Genomic DNA, 11,761 nt, shown 5'->3' with positions numbered 1-11,761 from the left:
AGCTGGTGGAAAGATGTTTAGGCTAGTGGGAAGATGGAGAAGGATGTGGAGGTGAAAGCCTGTTTGGAGGCCTTGAGCTGGGGTGAAGGCTCAGGTGCTCTCCCCTCCCTTAAAACCCCAGCTGGCCGGTTGCTAATCACTAGTGATGAAACATCTGGCTTTCATTTCTCTCCCCACTTCTTTCTCACTCTCCATCTCTCGCTCTCTTTCTCTCCCTCCTTATCGCTTCTCTGGGCCCTTAGTGACATCATAGGGGCCCCGGTGCTGAATGATAAGGGACCACCTGTATGTCCGTGTTTGGGTGGTCAAGTCTACATAAACCACATGCTGTTGATGTCTGGCATGCCTAGCCCACTGTCCCACACACCACAGAGATCTCCCAAGGGAAGCACATACACAACATGTTATGACGCACAGTCAACAGGTGCAGAGCTGTCACACTGAGCACGCCTGTGAGTGGACAGTGAGAGCTCTACTCTCACTAACTCTAGGAGAGCTAGAGAGAGAGGAGGGAGCAAAGAGGGCTTTCAAACTCCATGCATACATGTGAGTGTATAGGTGATTGTGGATGTACGGGTGTATCTAAATGCATGTCAGTATAATGGATGTGTGTGTATGTGGGTATGTATATGTATGTGTGTGTGTGCATGTTTGTGTCTATGAGTGTATGCGAGTATGTGTAAGGGGTGTAATATACACTATATACACAAAGGTATGTGGACACCACTTCAAATGAGTGAATTTGGCTATTTCAGCTGACAGGTGTATAAAATTCAGCACACAGCCATGCAATCTCCATAGACAAACATTGGCAATAGAATGGCCTTACTGAAGAGCTCATGGTTTCCATGACCGAGCAGCCACACACAAGCCTAAGATCACCATGCGCAACGGCAAACGTCGGCTGGACTGGTGTAAAGCACGCTGCCATTTGACTCTGGAGCAGTAGAAACGCGTTCTCTGGAGAGATGAATCATGCTTCACCATCTGGCAGTCCGATGCCAGGAGAACACTACCTGCCTGAATGCAACTGTAAAGTTTGGTGGAGGAGGAATAATGGTCTGAGGCTGTTTTTCCATGGTTCGGGCTAGGCCCCTTCATTCCAGTGAAGGGAAATCTTAACGCTACAGCACACAATGACATTCTAGACGATTCTGTGCTTTGTGGCAACAGTTTGGGGAAGGCCCTTTCCTGTTTCAGCATGACAATGCCCCTGTGCACAAAGCGAGGTCCATACAGAAACGGTTTGTCGAGATCAGCGTGGGAGAACTTGACTGGCCTGCACAGAGCACTGACCTCAACCCCATCAAACACCTTTGGGATGAATTGGAACGCCGACTGCGAGCCAGGCCTAATCACCCAACATAATGCGCTTGTGGCTGAATGGAAGCAGCAATGTTCCAACATCTAGTGGAAAGCCTTCCCAGAAGAGTGGAGGCTGTTATAGCAGCAAAGGGCGGACAAACTCTGATTTTGGAATGAGACGTTCGATGAGCAGGTGTCCACATACTTTTGGTCGTAATACAACCTGACAGAGGGAGGTGTGATCCTATCCACATGGGCCAAGTGAACGCTACTAATAACATGTCATGTAATGAATCAGACTCACACCTCTCAACTGTCAACACACACTATGAATGCATCCCAAATAGCACCCTATTCGCTATATTGCGCACTACTTTTGACCAGGGACAATAAGGCTCTGGTCAAAAGTAGTGCACCATGTAGGGTATAGGGTGCTACTTACATTTTGGGACACACAGTACACCATGCAAACAGCCCTTGAGATGTTGCCTGAAAACGGGGAGATGGTGCATGTGGTGTGTGTTTATGTGGTCTGCGTGTCTCTATGTGGTGTGTTGTGTGTGTGTTATGTGTATGCGTCTATGCGCTGTGTGTTTGTGTGTGTGTGTGTGCGCAATGACATTTGGGCATAGTTTCCGCCTTACGACAAGGAGGAATTTGGCCCTGGTGAGTGAAGGGGACTATTTGCACCTGCCCAAGGAAACGGAAGGATAATTAGGCCCTGAGGTTCTTACCTGACCCTCAATAAACTCCATTGGTGTGAGGGAACACAGCTGGTAGCTAGCAGCCATGGAGGCCACCGAGGGGTTGCTTGGAGGGGATCTAACCCATTCTCTGGAGGGTCCATAGCACTTACTGACAATCTGCATACGTGTGTGTGTGTGTATACGTGCGAGTGTTTCAGTTTGTGCTATGGACTTTCCAAAATAACGGACAGACGGAGGGATAGACATACACACACACACGGCAGGCTGAGTGCTAGAGACAGAGGCCAGACCAGGCTGGTTTCACATTAAAGGGATACTTTCAGGATTTTGGCAATGCAGTCTTTTATCTACTTCCCCAGAACTAGATACCCATAGATTTCCATTCATTGCGCTAGTCGCAAATCTACCTCTAACTTCATTCATACTGGGCACAGAGACATACAAATGGTATCCACGAGTTCATCTGACTCTGGAGAAGTAGATAACGGGCCTCATTGTCAAAATCCCAAAGTATCCCTTTAAAGGAAAACCATTAGGCTGCAATGGAGAGAGGTTATTTGTGTTAATCAAACCAACCTAGATAAACACTGGGGAGAGGGCTTTCACACAGACATGCATGCACACACCCACACACAAAATGTCTCTGTGTTTGCCATCACTCTGTCTACTCTATAGTGAGTACAGTATGAATTACACTTTGCAGCACTGTATCCCACTGAGACCTTTACACAGGAGTAACACACACTAAAATGAGACTGAATAGCACCAACAATTCTATCAGATATCCTGGTGGCCAATTACTAATTGGCCATCTGTAAAGTAAAAATAAACATTCCAGATTTAACTACTGCTATTTCAACTAGTTCAGATCTAAAATACATTGTCAGCCTTGACATCTTTCCATCTGTTTTGTGACTTCACTGGTCAGCGGTCAAAGACCTCACTCACTCACTCACTCACTCACTCACTCACTCACTCACTCACTCACTCACTCACTCACTCACTCACTCACTCACTCACTCACTCACTCACTCACTCACTCACTCACTCACTCACTCACTCACTCACTCACTCACTCACTCACTCACTCACTCACTCAAAGTGTGTGTTTATCCTTTGTTTTATTTATAAATCCATGATTTCACTTTCCAAAAATGCTTGTGCCTGCCTCGGTGTCTGTCGTAGACGGAGAGACCGAAAGAGCGTGACCTCTCCCGGCAGCCAGAGCCCACTGACGCGATGCCTTTATGAAAGCCTAACGGCTAAACCAGTTTAATTTACAAAATGTCATTACGGGCCCGTTTCATCGAAAACAGAGTTAGCGGGGGACAGAGTGCCGCTTCCTGCATTTACTCCGGACCGAAACGGCAACACACTGCCACAAAAGGTAGCAATGAAGTGGCGACGCCAAACAAAAAAATTCAAATCACTTCTTAACAGGTTCCGCAGAGATTTGAAGAACAAACCAGGACTCGTATTCAAAGTTTCCCACAGTAGGAGTGCTGATCTGGAATCAGTTCACCCGTCCATGTAATTGTTTCCATTGTGATCATAAGGCACTCCTACTCTGAGACGCTTGATACATACAGCAAGGAGCGTCGTGAAGGAGGAAGACGGTATGGAAAGTCTACGTTGGGGTCTGAGAAACCTAAAATGACTTAGCATACCAATAAAAAGGTCAATGAATTGAAATGATCTGAATTGAAACGAAAAGTAAGGGATGAGATTAGTGAGAGACCAATGCTCATGTGCTGATCAAACATTTACCCAGCATGCACCTGTTTAAGCGACATACAGTGCTGACGTCGGAGAGCGAAGCCATGCTCACGAGGGAGAAAACGCACACCCACACACACACACACACACACACACACACACACACACACACACACACACACACACACACACACACACACACACACACACACACACACACACACACACACACACACACACACAGCTCCAATCACGGATCATTAGGAGGAGAGAAGAGACCACCGATCAGTGGGTCGGAGATAGGTGCCGTGGAACAAAACTACTGAGCTGAAACCAGGGAAGGTTAAAGTCAGGGGCAGAGTGTATGTGTGGTCAGACTGGTCCTCATGTGTTCAGGAGTACACACAGACAACCCTTCTGGTTGCCCTTTGTAAAGACATTTATATTACTACAGCAGCTCTAGAGTTAAATGTGCCATTCAGACCACCCAACACACACACACCCACACCCACACCCACACCCACACACACACACACACACACACACACAGCTCCAATCACGGATCATTAGGAGGAGAGAAGAGACCACCGATCAGTGGGTCGGAGATAGGTGCCGTGGAACAAAACTACTGAGCTGAAACCAGGGAAGGTTAAAGTCAGGGGCAGAGTGTATGTGTGGTCAGACTGGTCCTCATGTGTTCAGGAGTACACACAGACAACCCTTCTGGTTGCCCTTTGTAAAGACATTTATATTACTACAGCAGCTCTAGAGTTAAATGTGCCATTCAGACCACCCAACACACACACACACACACACACACACACACACACACACACACACACACACACACACACACACACACACACACACACACACACACACACACACACACACACACACACACACACACACACACACACACACCCCAATTGATGAGGGTAATATCAGTCCTCCATCTGAAGCACTGGCCACCGGCTGCACATTAATCACACAATTATCAGCCCAGCGACCACTGTTCACGCACACAACCTCGGCTCAGTGGCCTAATCCAATCACCTATGGGGTCATGGGCCGTTCAGACTGGATAACCTGGGGCTGAGCCGTGGAGCCCATCACCCAGTGCTTCAGAACAGTAATGGCCTTAATGTACTCCATATGGGGTAGAATGAGTGTGTGTTTTACCCCTCCCTCCCTCTCCCCCCGAGCACCAATACCCCAGTCTAGGGAAAAGCTGATCCCCACTACAGGAGCCGGGGTTGAGATGGGGAGAATAGAGGGGTACCACCATTCCCCCCTAAGGCATTGGACTTTCCAGACGTGCAGCCCCAGCCGCATCCCCAGCAAGTGCCGGCTCCTTCCTCACAAAAGACAGGCCAAATGTATGCTAATGGAACACAGCCGCACAGCAGAGACACACTCATTTGAGAGGAAATGACTCTCAATGAGCTGGGCCCGGGGGGGGGGATCTCGCGCAAAGTTCAGCTTGGTTTGAAAAACACATTTCACTTCCCTCTCTATTTCTCTCTCCATATCGCTCTCCCGCTTTCTGTATTATTTCCCCTCCAAAACCCAGAAATAAAGCCCCATCCCTCCCTCCCTCCCAATCTCTCGCTCTTTGTTTTGTCAAATTCCTGGAATAAATTTAGGTCCCCCGTCTTGGTATTGACGCTTCGGGGAGATGTCGTGTTTCTGGGGTACAGGGCTTGTTTCATCCTCGAGTGAACATCTAAAACAAGAGAGCAAACATATAAGATTTGGAATGAATCATTTGGAGGCAGTGCGTGCGGCACTTTCTTCTCTCTTTGTTCTGGTGCTGAAGACATGCTGCTCCCCACCAGCGGTTGAATGCTCCGTCACTCTGTGTACTATAGTCTCACAGAGACTTGAACAAAGGCTTGTGGGGTTGACACCTCTCACTAAAATCAGAAGAGAGGGCTAAGCGACAGCTCGGACATTTCTCTCGACAGTTCATTTAACCGCCTGCGATTCGACGCCGGTCGAGTGTGAGTAACCATGAGTTACGTAGTCTGAGACATGTGTTAGCATAAGCTTAGCATTAGCTCGGGAAGGGCCTACATGCAGAAAGCCTTAGGCTTTAGCATCACAGTCCAGACTTAGTCAGTCACACTGCTCCTTTCAGTGGATGCTCTGTTCAGTTTTAGTGCATCTCAGTCAGCGTGGCTCCACTCCCTTCTCCCCGGTGCCCCTCATATCAGCCCGAGCAATAACCCGTGAAATGACTGCTTTCTCTGCACCACTCCACTGTGTGCTCTGGTTGTCTCCCAGGCCCACCACACTGCACCTATCGATGGGGTGTGTTCTCCTGGTTAGCGCTGGGGGACTTTAACACAGTGTGTGTGTGTGTGTGGGGGGGGGGGGGTAGAGGGGAAAGAGTGTGAGTGTTTGAGTATGTGTACAGCAGGTACTAAGTCTACATGTGTGCACATGTGTAAGTGCCATCTGACATGAGGATGTTGAGTCAGACGGATAGAGAAACGTGGTAAGTGTTATAAAATCTAATGTATCTCATTTAGCAGACCCTTGATTCAAAGCGACTTACAGTAGAGCATGCATACATTTCCGTATGGGTGGTCCCAGCCGGAATCGAACCGGCGACTTTGGCATTGGGCCGTGCTCCGCTAACTGAGCTGCACAGAACCGCATCATGCTCATGCATAATCTAGGTGGACCTCTGTGGCGCAGAGAAAGGATCCATCCACCGTCTATTCTTCGTCTCCGAGGAGCTGATCAGGGCTACTCCCGGGATGAGGAGGCTTTCCCAAGGCAAACACTCCAGATTTAATTGTAAGCTCTAAAGAGGATTATTCTCTCTGATGCCGTGTGTGTGTGTGTGTGTGTGGGTGTGTGTGTGTGTGTGTGTGTATTGTATTGATGGTGGCCTAAAACAGATAAGAAGACAGACAGACACACATGCATGTACACACACGCCAAGGTTGGGCTCCATTCAAATTGAAGGCAGTCAATTCAGGAAGTGATTTGAAATAAAAATTCAGAAATGTAAAACACTTTTCAAATAAATAGCAATTTATTGAGAAGTCACTGAAAATAATAAATGCCTTCTTTTCGATTATTGAATTGTAATTAAAATGTACTTCCTGAAATGAATCTACAAACAATTCGAATTGAGCCCAAACCTAACGCGCACACACAGCCTACCTGGAGTGGGCTGCGTACTGTCGCTCCCCGTCCTCATAGCAGGGTCCCGGGCGGGTATCAGGTCCTCTCACGGCCATCTGTGGAGGAGAGGGGCACATAATGGTTAATATTATTGCCTGCCTGCCTGCCTGCCTGCCTGCCTGCCTGCCTGCCTGCCTGCCTGCCTGCCTGCCTGCCTGCCTTTTTTTACTCCACCAGTTTTTTACTCCATCAGTAGCTATCACAAATTCGACCAAATAAAGATATAAATAGCCACTAACCAAGAAACAAATTCATCAGATGACAGTCTGATAACATATTTATTGTATAGCATATGTTTTGTTAGAAAAATGTGCATATTTCAGGTATAAATCATAGTTTACCATTGCAGCCACCATCACAACTCGACTAGAATAACTACAGAGAGCAACGTGTATTACCTAATTACTCATCATAAAACATTTCTTAAAAATACACAGCGTACAGCAATTGAAAGAAAAAAAGGCAGGCAGGCAGGCAGGCAGGCAGGCAGGCAGGCAGGCAGGCAGGCAGGCAGGCAGGCAGGCAGGCAGGCAGGCAGGCAGGCAGGCAGGCAGGCAGGCAGGCAGGCAGGCAGGCAATAATATTAACCATTATGTGCCCCTCTCCTCCACAGATGGCCGTGAGAGGACCTGATACCCGCCCGGGCAGGCAGGCAGGCAGGCAGGCAGGCAGGCAGGCAGGCAGGCAGGTAGCTTTACTACCTCAAATATTTTCCATTGTGCTCCTAGTTTTGTTTGTGTGCGACTACATTTTTCAACTTAGGTGCACACATGCTCCTTGTAAAAAAAGGTCAGCGTAGGGTTTGTAGTAATGGTTAGAGGAGGGCGGGGACAACGACAAACACAGGCAATCCCCTGAAAAAAACTTTTTACCGCCACATCCCACAACACATTCACTGTGTATTTATTCCCGTGTCACTATAATTATTCATATATATATATATAGGTAATACACGTATATATATATATATATATACACTGCTCAAAAAAATAAAGGGAACACTTAAACAACACAATGTAACTCCAAGTCAATCACACTTCTGTGAAATCAAACTGTCCACTTAGGAAGCAACACTGATTGACAATACATTTCACATGCTGTTGTGCAAATGGAATAGACAAAAGGTGGAAATTATAGGCAATTAGTAAGACACCCCCAAAAAAGGAATGGTTCTGCAGGTGGTGACCACAGACCACTTCTCAGTTCCTATGCTTCCTGACTGATGTTTTGGTCACTTTTGAATGCTGGCGGTGCTTTCACTCTAGTGGTAGCATGAGACGGAGTCTACAACCCACACAAGTGGCTCAGGTAGTGCAGTTCATCCAGGATGGCACATCAATGCGAGCTGTGGCAAAAAGGTTTGCTGTGTCTGTCAGCGTAGTGTCCAGAGCATGGAGGCGCTACCAGGAGACAGGCCAGTACATCAGGAGACGTGGAGGAGGCCGTAGGAGGGCAACAACCCAGCAGCAGGACCGCTACCTCCGCCTTTGTGCAAGGAGGTGCACTGCCAGAGCCCTGCAAAATGACCTCCAGCAGGCATTGTTGAAAAAGGACCCGTAAGTAAGCATTTCACTGTTAGTTTACACCTGTTCTTTACGAAGCGTATGAAAAATACAATTTGATATACAGTACCAGTCAAAAGTTTGCACACACCTACTCAAGAGTGTGCAAAGCTGTCATCAAGGCAAAGGGTGGCTACTTTGAAGAATCTCAAATATAAAATATACTTTGATTTGTTGAACACTTTTGGTTATTTCATCGTTTCGATGTCTTCACTATTATTCTGCAATGTAGAAAATAGTAAAAAATAAAGAAAAACCCTGGAATGAGTAGGTGTGTCCAATCTTTTGACTGGTACTGTATATTTACAATTTATCCACAGGGCTGTCCGCGCACACAGTTTTTGGACAATGGGTTGAACATTGCACTCCAAAACGCCTTGATAACTGTCTGATTTCCTGATGTCTTGCACACGTTTAAGGCGTCCAGAACCAGAGACAACATTATTGAACCTCTAATGTTTGATTGTCGGGAGAGTGCTCTTTTCTTTGAATGCTTTTCTGGTTGTTGCTCTGGGGTGCCAATAATTGTTATTCTAATCGTAAACTAAAATGTAATTGGTTCTGCACTGTTGAAAATCCAATAAGGTGTGGAGACCAAACCTTTTTTCAACTTATTTTAGAAGAAATGGGGAATTACTTAACAAAAGTGCAAGGGTGCCAATATACTGTATTTGGCTGTATTTAGCTTGTTGTAACGAGGCTTTCCTAACCATACCAACTCTCCTCTGAAAAGTAGTGTAGAAAGGGAAAGGGGGATACCTAGTCAGTTGTACAACTGAATGCATTCAACTGAAATGTGCCTTCCACATTTAACCCAACCCCTCTGAATCAGAGAGGTGGCGGGAACAGAGGGTTAACGGCCTTGCTCAGGGGCAGAACGACAGATCTTTACCTTGTCAGCTCGGGGATTCGATCCAGCAACCTTCCGGTTACTGGCCCGACGCTCTAACCACTAGGCTACCTGTCGCCAACCCTCCATGTCTCGAGCTAGACATAAACCATGAGCATAAACCACATTATGCTGAGGGGTAGGCCATTTGGGTATTGAGTATTGAGCCGCTCAATCTTTGTGTGAAGGTTAAAGGCATTATGCAAAGAGGTGCGGGGTAATGGCTGTAGTCGCTGTGTGCCATTTGTCTCATGTTCCAAATGGCACCCTATTCCTTACACCGTGCACTACTTTTGAACAGTGCCCTATGAGCTGGTCCTATGGGCCCAGGTCAAAAGTAATGCACTATAGGGATTAAGGTGCTATTTGGGACGAAGACAGGGAGAGCGGGAAGCCGGGGGCCAGGGTTCAGGTTAGAGCCGTTAAGTTTGGTCATATGTGTCTCTGGGGAAGAGGGAGGTGAGAGAGAAGCAAAGAAAGAGATAAGAAGAGCAAAAGAGCGGGAGAGAAAGTGGGGGAGAGAAAGGGGAGGGAGAGGAAAGGGAGAGACAGGGAGACAAAGAGAGCGACAGACCGAGAGAAAGAAAGAGGGAGAGAAAGAAAGACAACGAGAGAAGACAGAGAGAATGTCAGCAAAGAGTGCCGAATTTCACTCCGAACATTTTAGTAACATAGTTGGATGGGTGAATTTGATCATTGGCCAGTGGACTACTAGTGGACTATCAAACAATAATATACAATTATGTACTTTATCATTTTGCTCATGTTGTAGCTATCGAGCGGGTTACTGTCAGTCTTCATGAATAGTGAACAGAAAAGTGTGTGTGCCGAAAGGCCTCGACTCCTCTAGGGTGGTGGTGGTTAACACTTCCTGGAGTCTGACCCCTCAACCTCCATCCCACCCATACACCCCAGGGCATAACTGCTCACCATGGCAACGGGGTAGAGTATAAATCTTTTGGACACAAAACAGAGAAGATCATATTAAATTCTGTTTCCTATTAAACTCACACACATTTTGGTTATGAGCCTGATGATGTCGTGTAAATGTGTGTGTGTGTGTGTGTGTGTGTTGCTGTGGATCGCAGAGGCAGTGTTAATGTGTTCTACAGGCAGGGTAGCTTACAGAGGACCAGACTTTCTCTGGACACACTAAGCAGCTGAGGCCAGGCCACATGCAGCCCATGGGGCATTGTGAGAGGCTGGGGTTTCCCTCCTGCACTGAGAAAGTTAAGAGTGCCATGTGGCATCCCACTCTTCCCACCATGGACGACCCTTTTGTCGTATGAAATTAGAACGTTTCGAATTTGACCGGACTACAGACTGCCGGACTACTTTCCCTCACAGTAAAAGACAAACGTCATAGCCAACGGAGAACCACACAGTAAGAACACGGGCTTTTGAGTAAAGGACGAGTTGATTTTCAAGCTCGAAAATCATCCTTTCTCGCTCGTTTTCCCCAGAAAACTAAGCGTCTGGAGTGCCACTAAGTGTGCTGCAAAAACACACCAATCAAGTAGTTAAAGCCAGCTGTCGCATTCATCAAAAATACTGTGCATATACAGGAAATGAATTTCCTGGAGCACTTCACTCCCCTCGCAATTTATAGTCACGTGCGTACAATAAGCCTCAAACGAGGGCCTGAATGTCTTGACATAAAATACGAGGAACGCTTTCATGGTAAAACGGAGGTACGAGAGGAAAAAAATTATATTCTGAGCCCCTCTCTTTTTGAACAGAGTAATTGCTTGTGTTCTCTCTGCCATCCATCCATCTCTGATGCTAATTAGCCGCATCTCTCAGTGAGGAATCGCAGCCTGGCACTCCCCGCCGCCAAACACCCCTCCCCCCCTGCTGGCAGCGGACGTGTCCGCCTGCAGTCGGCTGGCATGAAGCAGCGGCGGGCGAGATCCATCCAATATCTGCAATTCCTCATAATTTTCCGTAATGAGATTCCATTGATTTCCGCTCGGGAAACAAACTGGCACTGAGGGAACAGTTTTAGCCGTGGCAGGAGGGTGGGGGCTTTCAGGGGGACTGAAGTCTCAAACTGTGTCTCACAAAACTCAAACTGTGTCTCGCTACTAACTCAAACTGTGCTCATGGTTCTCTTGGTGTTTCGTAAAACAAACAAACACTGCTCAGTCAGTCTCTAAATCTCAAATCTCACTCTGCGTATCTCTCCCCTATGTCTGGCCATACATTACGTGTGGTATTGGTCTGTTTGACGCTTCACTGCTACAGTCATGCAGCCCTGTGCCCCCCCAATGTCCCCTAAACACTCCCAGAGCTCGTTAGCAGCAGATGGTAAGACTGGCTCATTTGGGGCCTAGTCATGCCTCCCCTTACAGCCATGTAAGGTTACTTCCAAACAGAGTGGAATG

Source organism: Salvelinus namaycush, chromosome 7 (genome assembly GCF_016432855.1).
Source record: "Salvelinus namaycush isolate Seneca chromosome 7, SaNama_1.0, whole genome shotgun sequence".
Classification (NCBI taxonomy): Eukaryota; Metazoa; Chordata; class Actinopteri; order Salmoniformes; family Salmonidae; genus Salvelinus; species Salvelinus namaycush.
Note: the sequence above shows the minus strand (reverse complement) of the source record.